Source organism: Mustela putorius, unplaced genomic scaffold (genome assembly GCF_011764305.1).
Source record: "Mustela putorius furo isolate JIRA1106 unplaced genomic scaffold, ASM1176430v1.1 tig00000174_pilon_pilon_pilon, whole genome shotgun sequence".
NCBI classification, from domain to species: Eukaryota; Metazoa; Chordata; class Mammalia; order Carnivora; family Mustelidae; genus Mustela; species Mustela putorius.
Window position 1 is genome coordinate 11,021,330 of NW_025421304.1, and position 21,779 is coordinate 11,043,108.

Genomic DNA, 21,779 nt, shown 5'->3' on the forward strand with positions numbered 1-21,779 from the left:
TAGGGAAGATGTGCACGGTATGTATGCCTTTAACCAAAAATGTGTGATAACATTTATCAAGATGCTAACAATAGTTGCGTTATGGTGGTGGGTTGATTTTGTGGAGCTGGAGGCCATGTAGCAGAACAGAAAGAATGCGGCCCTGGAAGGAAGTACAGCTCAGTTCCTTACCAGCTGGAGGGCCTCACGCAAAGCATTGACCTCCCCAAACCTCGACTTGTACATCTATGAAATGGGAGTAATGTCCAGAAATGAAGGCTGTTTAATTAAATGAAAAAATATATTCAAAGTGCTTAGTAAAGAATCTGGCACATTGCAGGTGTTCGGCATTGTGTCCTATTTTTGTAAGGCGTTAATGGTATTTTTTAAATGAAAGAAGTACATCTTGAAATTCTTTTAAAGAGGAAGGATATCTATAATTGCCTGTCAGAACCTTGGACATGCAGGTGAGGACCACTAGGACCACACTGAGTAGACACAAGTGCATTTACAAGCTGCACAGGCTGCCTGAACTCATGATGTCTCTTAAGTTTGAAGGAGTACTCTAACTAGGCCCCAGAGCCTTAGGGTTCCCAAAGCAGGACACCATCAAATGAACCTAAACACCCTCACTTTGCAGAAAGGAGGTCTGGGGTCAAGAGAGGGGCAGGAAATTGCCCCAAAAGGGAGGAAGGGTGTATGCAGGGGCAACTGGGTGGCTCAGTCAGCTAAGTGTCTGCCTTTGGCTCTGGCCGTGGTCCTGGAGTCCTGGGATCAAGTCCAGCGTCAGGCTCCCTGCTCAGCTTGGAGTCTGCTTCCCCCTCTGCCCATACCCCTGCTCAATTTCTCTCTCTTTCTCTCAAGCAAATAATAAAATCATAGAGAGAGAGAGAGAGAAGTGTGTATGCAACCCACAACTCCCACTTCCCTCTCAGAGCTGTCCCACCACCCTGATTCCAGCCAGAAGCAGACAGTAGCTCTCATGGACTTGGAGCCAGTACCATTTCCCCTCAATGGAAACACACTGGAGTAGCTAGCACCTCAGAACCGCTTTGTTTCTCCTTGCATTTGTTTATCCCTGTACCCACTCCTCTGTGGTGGGATCAACCCAACAAGCCCCGTGATTCAGGATATGTGGGCTCCAGAGGAAGACTGCAGCTACCCAGCCTGCGGGTGTGCCCAGGGCCATTTGCTGGGGTTGGGTACCACAGGCAGAAGTGCGTGTGTTACTATACTTGGTAATTCTGAGGTTGGAACTCCCTGAGTGCCCGCCGGCCAAATTTGCTGAACACTTGACTTTCAAACAGCCCTCATTACAGACCCGCAGCCTTCTCCTTTCTGACGGGTTTGGAGTAAATATGTAATAGGGGAGTTTTTAAGCCAGTTCTGTAAAGTGCCGTCTGTGTCTGCTGTTTGGTTATTTTATGTGGTCATCAAAGCTGTTCTAGGGATGAGACAGAGGAATGAGGGGCAGGGTGGGGGTGGGGCAGGCATTGATCAAGGATGTTTGCATCCCGTTCTGCAGAGTTTAGTGACCAACCTGGGTAAACCCGGAGGGTCTGCAAAACACTCATTCACATATAGGTTATGTTCCCACATTCCTGGGAGCCTCAGAGACAGCAAGGTCACCTGAAAGGGAATGACTGCTCTGAAATTTTTTTCTTTTTCAAAAGTGTTCTTTCACTGCTGAAATTTTATTATAAAAATAGTCAAACGTACAGTAAAGCTAAAGGAATTTTACAGTGAACCTAGGTATCTAGAGCCTATCATTAACATTTTACTAAGCTTGCTTTATCACATATCCATCCATCCATCCATTTATTAATCTATCTTATCTGGGGGATATGTCAAAGTAAATTGAAGACATCGTATATTTCCCTCTAAATAGTCCAGCATGGATTTCATTAACTGGAATTCAATGTTTGTTTCCTGTTCCTGTTTTGATTGTAAAATTTATGTACAAATGAAATGCACAGGTCTGAAGTGCATTGCATGAGTTTTAACAAATGTGTTCATCTGTGTACCCCAACACCTTGCCATCACCACCAGAAACCACCCCCTTTGACTCTTCCCAGTAAATTCTTACCTCCACGCCCTAAGAGGCAGGCACTGTTCTGATTTTGCCCCCATTGTAGATTGGGTTTGTCTGCTCTAGAATTTCCTATGAATATTTATATAGTGCGCACACTTTTGTTTTATTTTATTTTATTTTTAAAGATTTTATTTATTTATTTGACAGAGAGAGATCACAAGCAGGCAGAGAAGCAGGCAGAGAGAGAGAGAGAGAGGAGGAAGCAGGCTCCCTGCTGAGCAGAGAGCCTGATGCGGGACTCGATCCCAGAACCCTAAGATCATGACCTGAGCCGAAGGCAGCGGCTTAACCCACTGAGCCACCCAGGCGCCCCATAGTGCGCACACTTTTAAAAAATATATTTTATTTATTTATTTGACTAACAGAGATCACAAGTAGGTGAGGGGTAGGGGAGCAGGCTCCCCACTGAGCAGAGAGCCCAATTCGGGGCTTGATGCCAAGACCCTGAGATCATGACCTGAGCCGAAGGTAGAGGCTTAGCCCACTGAGCCACCTGAGCACCCTAGTGCTCACTTTTATGAGCTCATCCTAGTACACACTTTTATGTAAGGATTCTTATACTCAAAATAATGTATTTGAGATTCCTCCATGTCACTGCATGTGTTGGTAATGTGTTCCTGTTCCTCGCTGAGTAATATAGCATTTAGTGAATATTCTAGTATGTTTCTATAGTCTCCTGTTGATGGACACCTGGGCTGTATCCAGTTATGGCTATTATAAATAAAGCTACTATGAACACTTTTGTACGATTCTTTTTGTGGGCACATATTTTTATTTATTGTGGGACAGCACTTAGAAGTGAGATCACTAGGTCACAGCATGCATGTTTAGTTATATGAGAAACTGCCAACACTTTTCAAAAACTAATTATATCATTTTATATTCCCACTGAACATATACGAAGGGTCAAGTTGCCCCACAACCTTACCAATATTTGACATTGTTGGTCTTTTTAATTTTAGCTATTCTGATCAATGTGAAGTGCTACCTCATTTTGGTTTTGATTTGCATTTCCCTGATGACTAATGATGTTGCCCATTTTTCCTGTGTTTATTAGCCATTCATAGATCTTCTTTTGTGAAGTGTCTGTTCCAATCTTTTGTTCATTTTTAATTAGGTTGTTTGTCTTTTTATTATTGAGTAATGAGTTATTTATACATCCTGAACACCAGTCCTTTCTCAGATATATATTATGACCACATTTTCTTGCCTGTGCCTTTCTTATTCATACACTTCAGTTTACCTTTCGATGAGCACTAGTTTTGATTTTGATAAACTTGAAAGATCTTTTTTCTTTTATCAAAATTGCTTTTGTGATCTGTTTATAAACTCTGTGCTTACTTTTCCAAACACTTTATGGTTTGGGCTCTTGCTTTTACATCTAAGACACATCTTGGATTAATTGTTGTGCATGGTATGAGGTAAGAATTACAGTTTTAATAAGAATATGGAGTTCTTCCAGTATAATTAATTGAAACAACTTCTATCTCTCCATTCCATTGCCATCCTGCCTTGGTTGAAAATGAAATGGTTGCGTAAGTGTAGGTCCTCTATCCCATTTCATTGATCTGTGTTTCAACCACTATGCCAATATCATGCTGTCTTTACTACCCTAGCTTTATAGTAAGTTTTTTTTTTTTTCCTTCTAACTAGGCGGGCATGGAGCCCAGCATGGAGCCCAGCAAGGGGCTTGAACTCATGACCATGAGATTGAAACCTGAGCTGAGATCAGGAATCAGATGTTTAACTGATCTAGCCACCCAGGTGCCCCACTTCATAGTAAGTCTTAAAACCAGGGAGCAGAAGTCCTCTGGGTCTGTTCTTTTTCAAGACTATTTTGGATATTACAGATTTTTGCCTTTCCATATAAATTTCAAAATCAGCTTGTCAGTTTTTAACAAAAAAGTTAAAAAGTCTGCTGGGATTTTGTTTGCAATTGCATTGAATCTTCAGGATGATTTGAGGATAATTGACATCTTAAGAGTATTGAGTCTCCTCATCATTGAATATGGTATATTTCATCATTTCTTTGGGTCTCCTTTAATTTCTCAGCAATGTTTTCTAGATTTCAGTGAGGAGGTCTTGCATATCTTTGTTAAATTTATTTCTACTTTAAATGGAATTTATTTTTAAAATTTCATTTCTAATTGCTGCTAGTATATAAATACACATTTGATTATTTTTGTGTAACTTTGTTCCCTGAAAACTTTCTAATTTCATTTATTATTTTGGCAGTGTTTTTATGGATTCCTTGAGATCACCTATATTGAATCTTTATACCTTTTATTTCTTTTTCTTGCCTGTTTCAATATGGCTATACTAAGCAGCAGTGGTAGTGGTAGGCCGATCTTACCTTGTTAACAATCTTAGGGGAAATGCATCAAATGTTTCATTATTAAGTAATTTCATCATTACAATAACTATAGGATTTCTGTAGCTGTCCTTTATCAGGTTACAAAAGTTATTTTTTTAAGAGTTTATTTATTTATTTGACAGACAGGGATCACAAGTAGACAGAGAGGCAGGCAGAGAGACAGGGAAGCAGCCTCCCTGCTGAGCAGAGAGCCCTACGTGGGGCTCAATCCCAGGACCCTGGGATCATGACCTGAGCCAAAGGCAGAGGCTTAACCCACTAAGCCACTCAGGCACCCCATAAAAGTTATTTTTGATTGAGAATTTTTTAAAATCAGATATGGGTTTTGAATTCTCAAATGCTTATTCTGCATCTATTGAAATGATCATATTTTTTCCCTTTTATTCTATCAAACCAGCCTTGCATTCCTGGGATAAACCCCCACAGAGTATTCTGGTAACCTAGGATTTCCCTTTTATAATTAATAAGAACATCATTTTATACAAATTTAGGTATGAAAACCAAATATCACTCTTGGACATACATAGAAAATGAAAATATAAGAGACACAAGTTGATTGGACATTATTACGATAATTTTCTCACATTTAGAGTCCAAATCTCATTGCATTATTTTTCATCTCTGAACCATTCATTACCTCTGTTTTTCCAGAGAGTGTTGTCTTCTGTGCCATCAGGAGGATTGTTGATACAGAATTTATTAAAACCATGCTCCATTATTATCTTGAGGATTTTATTCCAGGCTGCCGTCACCTCTGCTGCAAGCTTTGATGGCATGCACAAACACTGACAGCCACATAATGACTGCTGTCTGCCAATAGCAATATCAGACACATTATGATTTGGAGAATGCTAAACTGTAAATAAAATGTAGATCTTAGAACAGTTTGAACACAGTAACAACTTCAATTTTTCCCTATGTCACCACAGGGATTTGCAGTGGAGAATTTCATTTACTGCCTGACACATTTCTGGTCATGTTTGAAGTTTTATAAGGAGAGAACATTACTTTCATGATCAGAAAAAAATTTTCTAAATAGATGCTTTTAATAAAGTTAATTAATAGGGATAGTTTATAATTTTTAATGCCTGTTTTAACTTCAGAAGGTTTACAAATAAAGGGGGATTTGGAAGATCATCTAGTCCATTGAGCTCATTCAACAAACGGGAATATTGGCACTTGACTAGTCAACTAGACTTGTAAGTTCCATGAGAGCAGAAACCAAGAGTGTCATGATCACCACAAAATCCTTTTACCATCGCATTTCCTAAAATGTAGTTGGCGTTCAATAAATACTTTCGGAAAGAATGGGTGGATACTTGAGGCTTATAGGATCTATTAACTTGTCAAAGGTCATGTGGAGGAGACTTACTGGCTGAGACTGGAATACAATTTATGTTCTCTGACTCCATGGGTCCATCCTTGGTCATCTACCATATCCAACTAAGAGAACAGTTGGCTTACCTAGGTTTTCTGGTCTTGCAAGATTATGTGTGTGTATGTGTTTGTATGTGGTAACTTTGGGATCTTGCTATGTTCACCATGGATCTTGCCTGACATGGAATCAATTACAAGAGTCTAGACCTTGTTGTCATCGCATCATGGGAATGTCTGTCTCTTCCTTCCCCATACCATCTCTGAAAGCAAGTCACAGATGCAGTATATGGTTATTAATCACTCCTGTTAGCCGGACTGCATCTCCGTGGCATGTTGTGCATTATTAAATTATGCCATCTTTCACTCTAGACTTGCTATGCTTAACTGCATAGAAAGAATTGCTGATCAAATCTCCCCAAATACATTTCCCCTGCTACAAATCAAGTCATTTATTTGAGCAAAAGTCACATGGCTAAATCCCGTGGATAATCAAAACCATTTAAAGCTCTGGTCCAGTTGTCTCCAAATTATGCACCATGTGCCAACCACTTCCTCATCATCCCTCCTAAACACATGCATCTTCATTTTTCTCCTTGCCTCAGTCCTTTATTGTTATCAAGGGCCATGCCAAATCCTCAAGCTGAACTCATGGTTGCCATGCTGCCAAGCACACTTGCCTCACCCTCTCAGCATGTCTTTCCCATTTCAGGAAGTGGCACTTTTATCCACCAAGATGCTGGAGCCATAGCCTGGGAGACATCCTCACTTCTGCTCCTTTCTTCAATCCACAGTCCATGAGTAAGTTATGTTTATTCTATTTCTAAAAAGATTTCAAATGTGTGCACCTCTTTCCATTCCTAACATTTGATTTGGGGCTGCCATGTTGCACCCAGGAGCTTCCTGTCTGAACTCCAGGCACCTACTCTTGCTCCATACAGACTTCTTCCTTCAACAGCCAGAGTGATCAAAGAACTCAAATCAGCTCATGTCATTTCTCTGCTCAAGACCCTTCAGTGCCTTCCTATTTCTCATGGAATAAAATCCAAACTATATGCCACAGCCAACAAGCATACGTATGATCTAACCTCTGCCTAACTCTCCAACCACAGCACACAGGATTTTCTCCCCTCACTGACCATGCATCAGTCCTACTGGCCATTGGTTTCCTTGAGCACATCAAGTTCATCTCCACTCCAAGGTCTTAGCACATTCTTATTTCCCCTGCCTAGAAGGATGCCCTTAGGCTAGCTTTTCACATGGCTGGACCCTTGTCACAATTCACATATCAGTTTAAATGCCACTTCCTCAAAGAGGTCTTTCTGAGCTCTTTATACAAAGTCTTTCCAATGTCTCTCCTAACAGTACAACGTGGCAATTATTTTATGTGTCTGAGCATTTGTTTTTTTAATCTGTCCTCTCTCATTAAAATGTCAGTTCCTTGAAGGCAATACTTTGTATTGTGCAATGGTGGCACATTGCTTGATACATCCTATGCTCATATGTATACACCACATACCCACACATGCATATACCTATATATGTGTGTGTGAATAAATGACTAAAATCCCACTTTCCCCATGAAGTCTTCCCAGTCTACTCCACCTACATGCCTCTCTCCCTCCCTCTCATTTGTCCTCACTATATACAACATAAATTTCCACAACTCTATACCTTACCATTTTTATTCTTTTCCTGGCTACTTTTCATCTATCCAACATGATTGTGATTTTCCTTGTAAATGGGGTTTCTTTTTTTTTTTGTTTGTTTAAATCTTTAATTTTTTATTTTTTATAAACATATATTTTTATCCCCAGGGGTACAGGTCTGTGAATGCTGTGAAGTGTGTAAATGGGATTTCTAACTCCTCAGTCTGTAAACACTTATTTTCATGTAAACACTTGATGAAGTTTGTACACCCTACTTTGTATTTCAGTGACTTCTGTACCCATTACCTTATTTGTCAGTGGCAGAAACTCATCTCAAATTTTAAGCAAAAAAGACGTTTATTGATTCATGTAACTGAAAAGGCCAGGGCAGTGCCTGGATGGATTCAGGTGCCCCAGTAATATAATCAGGACCGAATCTCTCCCATTTTTAGGTCTCCAGTCCTCTGAGTTGGCTCCAATAGCAAGCAGGCTTTACCTGGTAGCAAGATGGTAGCCAGATGCTCCAGTCACAAATCCTCTACACTGGAAGATTTCCTGAATCCCCCTCCAGTTGGGTGGCATCAAATATCCTGCTCTCCTTCGAGCTACCACCAAAGCTCTTGCTATCTCTGACCTGGTTTCTTCATCCACAATGGGGTAGGGTGCATCCCCACATCGAAGCCAGAGACTGAGCTGGAGGAAAAGGGAATGGATGCACAGTATGTATGTTTGGTTCACTCAGTAAACATTTATGGGGCCCTCCTGTGAACCAGATGTTGGAGATACAGAGATAAGTAAGCTCTCAGGTCTCAGCCTGGAGGAGTAAGTGAGAAAAACAGACAGGTGATCAAGCACTGAATTGTGGTGAGACAAATGGCTAGGCTAGGGGAACGTGACAGGGTCATTTGGAAGCTTACATGAAAGAGGAGAGCTTCAGGCAGATGCTGTCATTTGAATGGGGCCACAAGAAAGAGGAGGCAATTACCAGCCAAAGAAGGGAAAGGACCTATTAGGGCAACGGAATGAAACATACAAGTCCCAGAGAAAAAAGAAGACCTCGTTTTTGTTCTGGGCTTGGAGGGGGCATGAGCTTGGGCTCATCAGGAGTAGAGGAAAAGTTCCAGAACAAAGTTTGGTGCATAGTTTGCAAACTGGTAATCTGTACCCAAACCCTGCTTATACCTGTATTTTGTTTGACCAGCATAGCATTTTAATATTTTTAGTTTTCAACTTTTAAAAATTAACAATTATACATCAACCCCAGAAACCCAGCTTCTCCTAAAACATCAGATGTGATATCATAGGTCCAAATTCCTTCTTGCCAGTAATCAGGTGAAAGTCACAATTACTGCCCCATGGAGATGGGATAAGTGAGCTTTATTCCTCCATACTCCTCACCCAGCTCTCTGCATTCCTTCGCATGACCTGACCGACCCTGATGAAATAACTTGACTCTGAATCAGTGAGTGTTTTGTGTGCCAAGCTAATGTATTTAGATTTTTTCTTACGGGCAATGAATATCCTCTGACAGTTTTAAAATAGGTGAATGTCATGACTAGTTCTTATCCATCTTTATATTTTCTCCAGCAATTAGCACAATGGCTTACACAAAGCAGGTGTTAAGTCATTACTGAGTGAATTAATTAAAGAAGGAATAAATCTTAAAAATTAATGAGTAACAACCACTTTGGAAAACTTTTTGGCAGTATGTACCAAAGCTGAATATATGCTAATTCATGACCCAGCAATTCCACTCCTAGGAATACACGCAGCAGAAATGCATATGTGTGTTTACTATAGGACATGAACTAGAATGTTCATAACAGTCAAAAACTGGGGGAACAAAACAAATGTCCATTATCAGCAGAATGAATAAATAAATGGTGGTATATTCACATAGTTGAATAGTAGTGTAATGCAATGAGATAGGATTACATAGAAGAAACTGGATGAATCTCACAAGCATAGTATTGAGTAAAAGAAACAAAATACGGCATACCTTATGATTCCATTTATATAAAGATACCAAAACAGGGAAGACTATTCTATCCTATTAAAAGTCAGTCTTATGGTTACTCTTAGGGAAGGGTTCACAGAGTAGGAAGGAACCCAAGGCGATTCCTGGGTGCTGTCATGTTCTGATTCTCGATTGGGCACTGTTACATAGGTGTATGTGGTTTGTGAAATTTTACTGTGTTATACACTTAGCATATGTTCACTCTCTTGTGTGGAGAAACCAGTGTACGAGTCCTTTCCTGAACAGATGCAATGTCCAACGTAGCTGTTGCTCAGTACGTTCTGAGTGGTCAATTTGGGTGAAATCTGTTCCCCTCTCAAAAACTATTGCTGGTAAGCACATCTTGTATTAATCGATTGATCTGAGAAAATAGAAGATACCTCAGCAGGATGGGAACCTTGGAAAGAAGCCATCTGAAAGAAAACAGCCAGATTAGAACAAGAAGGAAGAGACCATAACCTCTGAAGACTGGCAGATCCTGGACAGGACCACTAGGCCTCATTAAAGAGCTTGGCGCAAATTAATGCTCTTCTAGAATATTAGGAAAGACTGGTAACTCATTTAGAGATCACACCCTGCGTGAAGAAAAAGAAATTCATCTGGTGCCCAGGGAATCGATTCAATAGAGTTCTCTCGAGTACCTGCTAAGAACAAAGCCAGCTGGATCTGTGGGTATAGCAGCAATGGGAAGGGAAGAAACTGCCCTCCGGATACTCATGATACAGTGGGAGAGGGAGGCCTGCAACTAGGCCTGTGGATAATTGAGAAGCAGTGAGGAGGGACATGCAGGTTACTCCCGATAACCATTCTGATTTAAGGACAAGAAAGGAAAGTGGGAGGTGGTCTGGAAGGATGGAGTAACAGTCCCCCGGAAGTGATGGTGGATGAAAGCTTTCCAGGCTGGAGGGGTTATAGCAGCAAAGCTCTAACAGGTAAGGGATCATGTGTGGCTTCATGGGGGAGGCAGTCCTGGATAGGTGGAGATCCAAGTGCATGGAGCCCTGTAAGAGGTGAAGTGCGAAGGTCACAGAGGGTTTTGAATGGGTGTGTGGCCTTCATCCTACAGGCACTTGGTGATGGAGGGAAGGAAATGGGCAACACCATCCAATCTGTTTTCAGGAAAGATGAATCTGATTATCTTAAGATAAAGGATAAATACAAATATGATTATAAACTCAAATGCCCAGAGTTCGTCATGCAGTGAGGGAAGAGGGCTAGGTGGTGATATTGTAACTGTTAAGACAAATGGGAACAGCTGCTCCATCATAACGTTGGGGCGATAGGGAGTGGTGGAGACTATGGTAAACTGGCGGTACATACATTCAGTGGGTCAGCCAATACTCAACTCCAACTACTGCCATGCAGAGATATGGGCCCTGTGTTATTCCATAGTCCAGTTTTGCTGGAGAAGCTAGGAATCTGAATGTTTATACATAAGCAGTCTATTCTGATTATTTTTCCGGAAGCATTTTGCAGCCTAAATGAATTGTATCTGAAGGCCTCTTAGGTCAGCAGTTGTGACCTCTGCGAGATAAAAACCCACTTCACTCCCATATTCCACTCCACAGTCATGTCCTAAGGTGTTCGTTTAAACACTGGATGGAAAGAATATCTCGTAGCATCCAAATACCTTTTTGCAACAGCCGAAAAGATCTGGAACAGCCGCTAACTGTTCTGTTTTGGAGACGTCTAGGGTATATTCGGGACAACATCGATCATCACAACAGTGCTTTGTGTGTCTGAGTCTCACCCATTTGTTATCTGCACGGCTGGGTTTTTTGCCATCAATATTTTGGGTGAAGAGAGACATCTCCCTCTAATGACGCCCTAATCATTACTAATTTCCTCTGCATGGATTGTACGCCATCAGGTGTAATGAGCACATTTGGTTTTAAAGCTCCTGCTACAAAGAGTTCTCAGGAAATGGTTCGGAGGCACGTGCACAAGCCGACAGGGGGGAGCGCAGGAACATCACCCATGTGGAGAGAGTAGGAGGTCAGCAGGTGGCGAGAGGGCCCTGAAGCCAGGGCAGGACAGAAGCCAGCTGGATCTGAGCCCTCCCCTCACCCCCATAAGCTTCCTCTCACATTAATAATCTTAACTCCCTGATTTGCAATTAACCCAAAAGCTCTGTAATGATAATGGGATACGTGTGTAATTTGGTGCCAGAAGATGATAGATCAGCAAGGCTGGAATCTTTATTAATCTCTGTTTTGTCTCTCTGAGTGAAGTGGGGGCCATCTTACCCCATTGTCCCTGCACAGGGATTGGTGAGTGAGGCCTCCAGGTGGACCAGCCTGGGATGACTTAAAGCTGGATGGCCCCTGAATTCTCCATGGGAATGCTAAAAAATAGTCACGGCCTGCCTTTTCCCCCCATGGCTGAACACTGCAGTGTTTTGCTAGCCTGTATGAGCTCCTTGGGAAAATATGAAATCATTATTTACAAAACAAGAGATTAAAAAAAAAAAAATCTGTATCTGGGCTTCTTTAGACAAATGGAAAGATCTAACAATCCCAGGCTCACATGCCCAGGGGGGCTGAAAGACTGGGGGCACATGCTGGCTATTTGTCTTGGCCACCATCTGGCCTACTTTACCTGCATACCTGCCTGGACCCACAGGCAGATGTGTTTGGAATAAGGAGCCCCAAATTGACCTCAAACAGGGAAAGGTCTCCCCTTGACCATCTCAGGTCTGAACCTGGTTCTTCCCAGTTTCATGTGCTTTGCTCTTATTTGGGGGGGGAGGGGAAAGCGTCAGAAATGCTTTCTCGTCCATAAGTCCACTGGGACCTGGTCTTGCTCATTTGTCAAAGCTCTGTGGATGTCTGTCCTGGGACTCAGGTATAGGGCTCACTGGGGAAAGGGTCAGACGTATGTACAACCATTGGACAAGACTGGAGAGGTACAGACTGATGAATGTCATGGGAGGCCTGAGGGCTTAACAGCATCATCAGGTGCCAGGACAGCAAATGGACCTCGCCTGGAAGGCTTGACCAATTAGCTGTGGCTACCTGCAAGCAGTCCTAAGACTGAGATAAGGCTCAGGAGGAAGGAACTCCAGGATTTCTAAACTCAGGCTGCCCTGGGCACAGGAAGAAGGAACCGGAAGCCACAGACCATGTGTTTGAAACCCCCAATCCAATGACAAGAGCAGCAAAGTGAGACTCCAAAGACCTGGGTCCTGGTCCCAATCTCTAGAACCTCCTTGTCATATGACCTGGGCATAAGGTTGCCAGATAAACCATGGAAGTGGAATTACAGGTAAATAAATATATCCCATATGCAATATCTGGGACATACTAACACAAAAACTTCTTTGCGTCTCTGACATTCAAATTTAATGGGGCATCCTATATGGTTATTGCCAAACCCACCTTGCCTTTCCCTCTCTGCTCTTCAGAGTCCTCATCTATAAAACAAGGAGTCAAACAAGGTTAGGGATTTAGCTACAGAAACTTCCTTCGAAACTGAAGAAACTTAGAAGCCGAAAATATAACACAGATAAAACTGAGGCTGCTCTGGTAGAAGATGGGGTGGAGGTGAGGACCCCAGGAATCATTACCAACTTTCACAGAAATGCCTCTGTGATTCCAAGCATCACACAGTGAGACAGAGCTCACCTTAAGAGTAATGATGACAATAATAATAAAAATATTATTTTACATGTAACGTTCACTGGGCGCTCCCGCTGGTCGGTTGCTTTGCATATATTACCTTTGGAGTCCTTACAACATGACATATAAGTACCATAATACTCCTACTCAACAGATGAGAAACCAAAACACTGAGAAATTTGGGAACAAGCTCAAGCCTGAGGTGGAGCCAGGATTGGAATCCAGAGAGTGTGATTCCAGAGCCCATGCTCTTAACACCAGAGAGCTATCTAGAAATAATGGATTCATCTACAACTCAAGTTCTGTGCCTCCCAGCACTGGGAGCGGGCGAGCAGAGATGAGTGACCATCTTTGAGTCTTGCTGGGGTGGTTTATTGATCTCTCTTTTGGGTAGGGGTTAGACTCAGCTAATCTCCAGGGTCCCTGCTCCAGTGTCTTATGGATCTATGGCTCTCAGGGATTTTATTGATAGATATGAGACCTTGATCTTAATTCCCAAAGATTTTTAAAAAAAATTAATAAAACCCTTCCCTAATGACCAACCCCATTCATTCCCATAATGATTAGTTGGTAATTACTGTCAACCCACTAGGAATCTTAATACAGCTTCTTTGCTACTTTGACTTCTCACACTAAATTATAATTGTGTGTAGAGAGACCATTAATTGAGGTTAAATTGCACCTGTCCTTGCTGGCAGTGGTTGCCATAGCTACGTTCCTTTGCCCACCCTCAATCTGGAGTTGGACTGGACAATCCTGAAAATTGCCAAGAGTTGCAAAAGCATTTAGGCTCATCTCAGGGACATTTCCAGAGCAAAGGAGTGTGGTCCTGTCCCAGTCAAAGGAAGAGAAGGAGGAAAAGTGGAGAAACGCTTCAGAAAGATCAAGACCCACAGAAGTGTTAAGGCAGAAGCCTGCCAAATAACCTGCCATCTGACAGAAATGGAATCAGAAAGACCAAGACCCAAATCCCATCTCTACTGCCTTCCCTATGACCTTGGAAAGGGTTGTATAACTTCTCTGACCTCCGTTTTCTCCTCTGTGATACCTGCCACACACAGAGAGTGAGACATAATAATTCAATGACATGGCATAGATGGTATGCCGAGCCTGTAACAGTCACTTGACTGATGACAGTGATTTTGATCATTCCCTGGGAAGGCGCTCAGGAACCCAGGGTCCCCCACCACTATTTTCAATTCTCTGCATGAATATGGTTACAGCTGAGATCCTTTTCAGCTCTGCTATTTGGGGTTCCCTCTATCTAGAGCCAGGGCTGCAAATCAGAGGCCTCCAGGGACCAGACAGAAGATCACTGAGAGGTGCAGGCCAGTTCCAGGTGTGAGTTCACAAAGCCAGTGATGACGCAGGGGCCCATGGTAAAACCAAGAGAACACACATCCCACACCTCAGCTCTGGCTAGCCATTGCCATTTGGTGATACAAGTCTGGTCTTCTCAGACCCTCTCATTTTTTTTTTTTTCAAGAGAGCCAAGAAATAGGAATATTTTTTGGAGATGGAATTCCCTGATTCTTCAAAGTTGGAAACTCATTTTTAATAATTCTTCAGACCAAACAAGACATACCTTTGGGTTCAGTTTCACTAGGAGACCCTCACTTAGCAACCACTGATCTAGATCATTAAAGGAGGCTGAGAATTGTTTTTCTTAAAAAGACATAAAGGAAGTAAAAACACTGAGGGGTATGTAGAGATGTTGGCCCAGGGATGTTTATACCAGCCCCATGGTTCCAGGTAAAGAATCCCTTTACTGCTCATTGAGACCGCACTGCAGATGGGGCCCTGAGCCTTGGACTTAACCACTATGAAAAAGGGGAGGGGGGAAGGGGTCAAAAAAAAAAAAAGGAGCATAACCCAACATTGTCACTTCTGCCATAACTCAAGCCTTCCCACAGCTCTAGAACCGGGAGCCCAGAGCCTCCCAGTGCAGCCCATCTGGCACCACCGCCATCTGCATCACTCTTTACATATGCACACACACACACATACACACAAAACACACACACACAGAAATGCCTACATGGAAACAGACACACACACACACATACAGACCCGCCCATGGACACAGACACACACGCAGACACATACATAGACATAAGCACACAGAGATACCTGTGGACACATCCATAGACACACACATATAGAGACACACACACACAACTCTTGACTGGAGAGGCCAGGAGGAAGGGTAGGCGTGATGGAGAAGTCACATTCTGGGTTCCCACTGAAATGGAACTGATGGTCGTGGAGAGAAGCACCTGTGTCTTATCTATAGGTCAGTAATCCAACTCAAACAGATTCAAGGAGTACAGGGAATAATTGTGCCATTTCACCATAACCTAAACACCCAGGAGTGCTCAATCTTATCAGAATCTGTCTCTCCCTGTTTCTCAGCTTTGCTTTTTTTTTTTTTTTTTTTTTTTTTTCCTGTGCCTTTCCCTATCTTGGAAAAAGAGAACTGGCTCGATTCTTAGACAACGCAGCCAACAACAGCTTCAGGCTCACAGCCTACCAGCTTAGAACCCCAGCTGAAAAAAAAAATTTAAAAACACTTCTTTCTTGGTGGTTCCACAAAATTCCTGACTGTCACCCTCGTGGTGCCCACCCTTGAGCTGGGGACAGAGTCATAATGGATAAGAGTAGAAAGGAGTCAGGTACCTACGTAAAAAGTGAAGAAGGAGGAATCATGCTGAGCGGGCACAGACCACTGATGTCTCCAGCAGCATCCCACCGCACCTGCTGTGGTTTGACAGTCCTGGGCTCCTGGCTGTTTTGTGCTGTTCTCTGATAGAATCTTCCATGGCTCTCCACATTCCAGGATCATCTCAACCTCTGTTGTTTTCCACTAATCTCATGCCAATTCAGCTGCAGCAATGTCTCCAAATAGCATGCCCAAAGGGCCCCCAGCCCACCCTCAGCAAGGCCCCTCTCCTGCTTGGGCTAAAACCGTGGGTGACTAAGTCTGTGAGCCTTGCAGCCAGTCTGCCTCAGGTCGGAGACTGGTTTGTATACTGACAAGTGGTATGACCTTGGACTCTGATTCCACAGCTAAAATAGGGGTAGGGGTAATGATAGTACCTTATAGGTTGTTGTAAGACTAGGAGATAGTTTATGCAAAGTGGCTTAGCATGGTTGCAAACAGCATTTAAAAATATTAATTGTGCAATAATAAGAAGATTATAATAATACTGAGAATATTTCCACCCTGTACACCCCCTCTTCAATTTACTAAGTAAAAGGTTGAAAGCCGTATTACAAGAGAGCAGGTAACAAGCATCTCTCTGTCTCCTGCTGCTCAACCCAACTGTTTTTTCCACTTCTCACAGGTGGGAAATGGCCTGTGTTAGGAACCGGAAGGGGGCCCTTTGCCAACTGGCTGGGCATGCTGATGCCAACATCTCCCCAGGTGCAGCAGAGAGGTCCAGGAATCTGTGTCTATGGCAGCACATGTGGGGTCTGCAACCTGTCTGAAGAGATGCCTTTCCTTAATCTCAACCCAGCATATCACCTGTAGCTACAGAGATACCAACAGACCCCCCCCCCCCCCGCTGCTGGCCTCATAGAAACATCCAGTCCTGGGAGCTTCCCTGGGAGGCTCCACAACCCTGCCCAGTGCCCCTGGCCCCTGCCATAGCACTGACCACTCGCCACTGCCTAGTGCCCTGGTTCACGATTTCCAGGAGGCAGCCGAGGCATAGGGTGCTGCAATGCACCCATGATCAGGGGGATTGCAAATGAAAGTCCAGCTCCCAATAGACATTTATCATAGCAAGCCTCCCTGGGTGATTGCAGCACTACCCCCACTGCCCCACCCCCTGCCACTCTCCCCTTATAATCACCACGCAGAACTGACCATAGCCAGTTGGTCAGAAGCACAGGTGATAACCTGGACTTGGACTTGGCATTTGGAGAGGAGGGAGGTCTTGTGGAACTGGGCCCTTGGCCTGCGGGATCTGATGCCATCTCCAGGTAGAATGAGATTGAATCACAGGACCCTCAGCTGGTGTTGGAGAATTTCCTGGTATAGGGAAATGCACACGCACACACATTGGCCTTGCTACCGGAATCTTATTTTCACCTGAGCGAAGAAGCAGTGCACCATTTGCAGCAAGGGAGCTCAATGTATCACAGCAGAGCAGTTAAGACTAGTCCTTTGCTGACTCTGAAGCAGCAGGAGACACAACAATGCATTGTGTGGGCTTCTTTGCAGCCCCAAGAACTGCCAGACCAGACTCGTCCTTAACCCCAGCAAAAGACTACAGCTCCACCATAGCTCCAGAGAATCTAGAGCCAGACCATGTGGGCTCAGATCTCGGTCCTGCCATTTACTAGCTGGGTGTTCATGGGCAAGAAACTTAACCTCTCTGTGCCTCAGGTTCATCACATGCGAAATATATATAAAGAGAATTAGAATCCCTGCCTTCTTAGGGTTTTCCACAAGCAGCAAATGGGTTGATATGTGCAATACATTCTTAAACTTAACCGTGTTCCAAGATTCATTGTTTATGCACCACACCCATTGTTCCATGCAATATGTGCGCTCCTTAATACATTTAAAATAATATCTGGATGACAGTAAATCCTCAATATATGTTAGTGCTAGTTCTGGCCTCAAAATAGGAGAGATGTACACTGGATGGAAGGAGCCTTGAAAAAGGAAATTTCACAAACACCAGAGTTTAGCTAAAAGTTAGCCTGGTCTCAGAGCAGAATAGAGAAGCAGGAAATGTATGATAATCTTTTGTTTTGACTCCTCTTTGGGGCTCAGGACCCCAGATCCAAGTCTGATTTTGCTTTCCGCTGAGCCTGGCTCTCGGCAAATACCGTGATCCCCTTGCAGAGTTCTTTCTAACAGGCACTGCATTCAAGGGGGCCATGTTCCAAGAATCCTATGTGCTCACACTGCACACCCACAGGGAGCTCCCATCTCTACTGGTTGACCTGTACTCATACCCATTGCTCAGCCCAAACCAACAAGTTAAAGAAGGCTTCCTTGTCTTTCCCCCACTACCTACTACCATTGATCTCTCCTCAGCTTTTCCCTCTCCGATGTGGCTCTCATTCCATTGCCCCTGTATGCTGGGTAAGTGTCCCAGCTCCCAGAAGGAGGTCAGAGCATGTGGTATCTAACAGTGGCCATCCCACCATCCATACCAAGTCTTCAGGGCTGCTCACACCTGCAGCCTGGTCTGCCTTCCTCTCACGTTGTAATTTTCCCTCCAGGGAGCCCCTGCCTGCTGTGGGGACTCAAACTTTTCAGACCATTTCTCTCTTGTTGACGGTCCTTCTGCCTGGGAAGATTCCACCTCAACTGACTCGCCAGACGATGCCTCCTTCTTCGAGATACAGCTTAAGCACCTTCTCAACCAAGTGTCCTCATCGCCTGACCTTCAGCACCACTCTCTCTGCTTCATTTTCATGCACCAAGAAAGTTAAATAATTTTATGCTAGGATCATCTTCCGCTTTCGACTGTGAGGTCTCCTCGCATCCGCTGCAGGTCACAGGGCCTTTGCACTTGCTATTCCTTTTCCCTGAATACTCTTTCCCAACTCTTCATTTTGCCAACTCCTTCTCACCCTCGAGCTCTCCATCATACCTCATGTTCCTAAGCTTCTTACCAAGATTCAGTCCCTCGAAAAAAAACAAAATAAAATAAAATAATAAAAAATTTTAAAAAATAAAAGATTTAGTCCCTTGGTTAGACTATGTTATGTGCTGAACTGTGTTTCCTAAATTTTGTATTTGAGTGTGACTGTCACTGTATTTGAAGACAGAGCCTTCAAAGAACTGGTTAAGTTCAAATGAGGCCTTTAGGGTGGGCCCTGATTCAACCTGACTGGTGTCCTTACAAGAAAAGAAACACCAGAGAACCATGGGCAGAGAAAAAAATGAAAATAAAAAATAAAACAAAACCATGTGAAGACACAGTGAGAAGCTAACCAAGGAGAGAAACCCTAGATGAAATCAAACTCTCTAACACCTTGATCTTGGATTTCCAGCCTTGAGAACTGTGAAAAAGAATATGTGTTGTCTGACTCACCCCAGCTTGTGGTATTTTGTTACAGAATTCTATTATTTTCCTTTACCCTGTAAATACTCATTTGTGGTATTCACCTCTGCTGCTCACCAGTGTTTCTGGTCCTCTATCATCCTGAAACATGGAAGGATCAGACTTCCCAGCTCCTGGTGTTAGGAGTGTGTATGTGACTCACTTTTGCCAAGGAAATGCAAGTGACAGTGACACATGTCACTTCCAAGTAACAGCAATTAGGAGGTCAAGCCCAGTTCTCTGTGATTTCTCTTCCTCTGTTGTGACCATCAGGGAGCTTGTGTTGACATGGAGATGCCAGTGGTCCTCCAGACCTCACCTGGACCTGCAGTAAGCTTGAGTGACCAAGAAATAAATTTCTGTCATGTTAAGTCACTGAGATCTTCAGTTTATTGTTGAAATACAACCTCATTGTTCTGGCCGGATACAGTATGCATCTGCATTTCTCTACCAAGAGAATGTAAGTCCCATAGAGTAGGTCCTTGGCTCCTTTGTCCCTCTCTGTATCACAAGTGGCCATCACACTATTTGGTACATAGTAGCTGCTTAGTAGAATTTTGCAGAATGACTGAATGTGGGCCCCCGCCCCAAAATGCCCAGGACAAGACTTGGTACTGTTCATGCTGAGTAAATGGCTCTCAAACTAAACATAATTGAAAAGAGGTGGGGCTTCTCCCCATGAATGCAGATTCCTCCCCACCCCACTGCCACCCCAGATGCCCACCTTAGCTCCTCCCCAGAGTCAATAAATTGTCAACCACATCACAACGGTCACGGAGGTGTTTCAAGGGTTCTTGGACGCCCACCTCGTCATTTGCCATTTGTTATCTCAAGATTAACAGTCTGGTGGGTTTTGCTGACACAGTGCTTACACCGTGCTGGGTAGGGACAGTGTCCCAGCCAGCAACACAGACACACCTCTTCCCCTGCTGCTGACTCCACTCAGACAGAGGCACTTTTGGACTCCCACAGAGTGAGGAAATGAGGAGAAAACCAACAGCCTAGCACATAGCTTTGCCTCTCTGCTGCCTCTCTAAGACCCCCTCCTGTCCTGGACTGAATATGCCCCTCAAACAGTGTCATGAGAGAAGCGGGTGTCCTTCAAGGCCCTTATGAGTCCTAGACATGTAAGCAAAGCCAAAAACTACGCTGTGGTCCCCACATCCCTGCCCTAGCACACTGTAGGTCAGGGATGGCCAAAAGGTTTCATCTCACATGTCAGCTCCACTAATTCAAGGAGGCTTTAGGAAAGGTTCTGAGGCTGACCCAGTCAGAAAAGCTTCTGTCATCAACTTGCAATGTCTGCATGCTTGTGGGGTAGTGATGGAGGGAGGACAAAGCCATGCATGCCACACTTCTATCATTCCCATTGTGAAGACTCTATAAATGTTGACCGAAGTCTGTAAAATACGAAGTTTCCCCCCAAACAGCCAAAGGATGCTTGAAGGAAAAAAGCCCTCAATGGGTCTCTAAGTATAAACTGAGAGTCAACTGTGCACCCAGCTCACTACAAAGATAGACAAGGGGATGGTCTCTGCCCTCAAGGAATTTCTGGCTTACTCAGGACACACACACACACACATTTGTGGTATTCACCTCTGCACACGTGCGCGTGCGCATGAACAGACACACACACACACGCACAGCAAGGGCTGAGGAGCTGAGAGCTCTTTGTTCCCTTTCAACAAGGAGAACAAAAGCCACTAGAGGTCTGCTATTTTGTGAGGATGAGCAGGGCGGACCCCAGGGAGAAGCAGCCAGACAGGAGGTCCTGATGTGCTTACCTACACAGCTGAGACTGGATTCCCCCTCTCCGGAGAAGGCATTGCCTGATCACAAAGGAAGGCATGGAGAAGTACTGTATGCAAAATACTCAGCCATTTACAAGCCATCTGCACAATATTTGCCGTATTCCTGTACCACCTCTGTTTTTATGCACTTAATAATTTTTGTAAATCAACAACCTTTTGACCTCCATGCACTTATTTTTGAAGATGCACTTTATAATACTCCAGTAAATGAAAAGACAGTATCACTCACCATTAATAGAAGGTCATTGCCAAACAACTGCATTAAATAAATTGCATGAAAATAAAAATATTCATCTCTATGCCTCCTGAAATCACTTGTATGACATTTTGGGGAACATTGGTCCAAAGGAAAGACAACTAGACTAAAAATCAAAATAGCTGGTATATGTCCTGCGGCTGCTCTAAAAATTATGGTCATTTATTAAGAGCTGTCTGTGTGTCAGGCGTTGTGTACATGTCTCCTCTAGTCCTCATGCCAGGGAGGTATTAGAATATTCATTTCTCAGGTGAGAAAATTGGGTCTCCAGGAGCTTAAGTAATTTACCCAAAGTGCCAGAGCTAAGAATCCTCAGAACTGGAATTTATGCTCAGGTCTGACCGACCCCAAGCCCTGGGTTCCTCTTACAATACCACTTTGACCTCTCTGCTCTCCTGGCCTCTCTGCTTCAGTGTGGTCGTCTGCAAGATCCCGGTGCCAGACCAGATGCTCTCGCAGGGTTTGGGACTCCAGAGGCTGATGAGCCTGCAAACCAGGGAGCACTCTCACCTCTGGTCTAAGTGAAGCACTTTGTTTAGAAA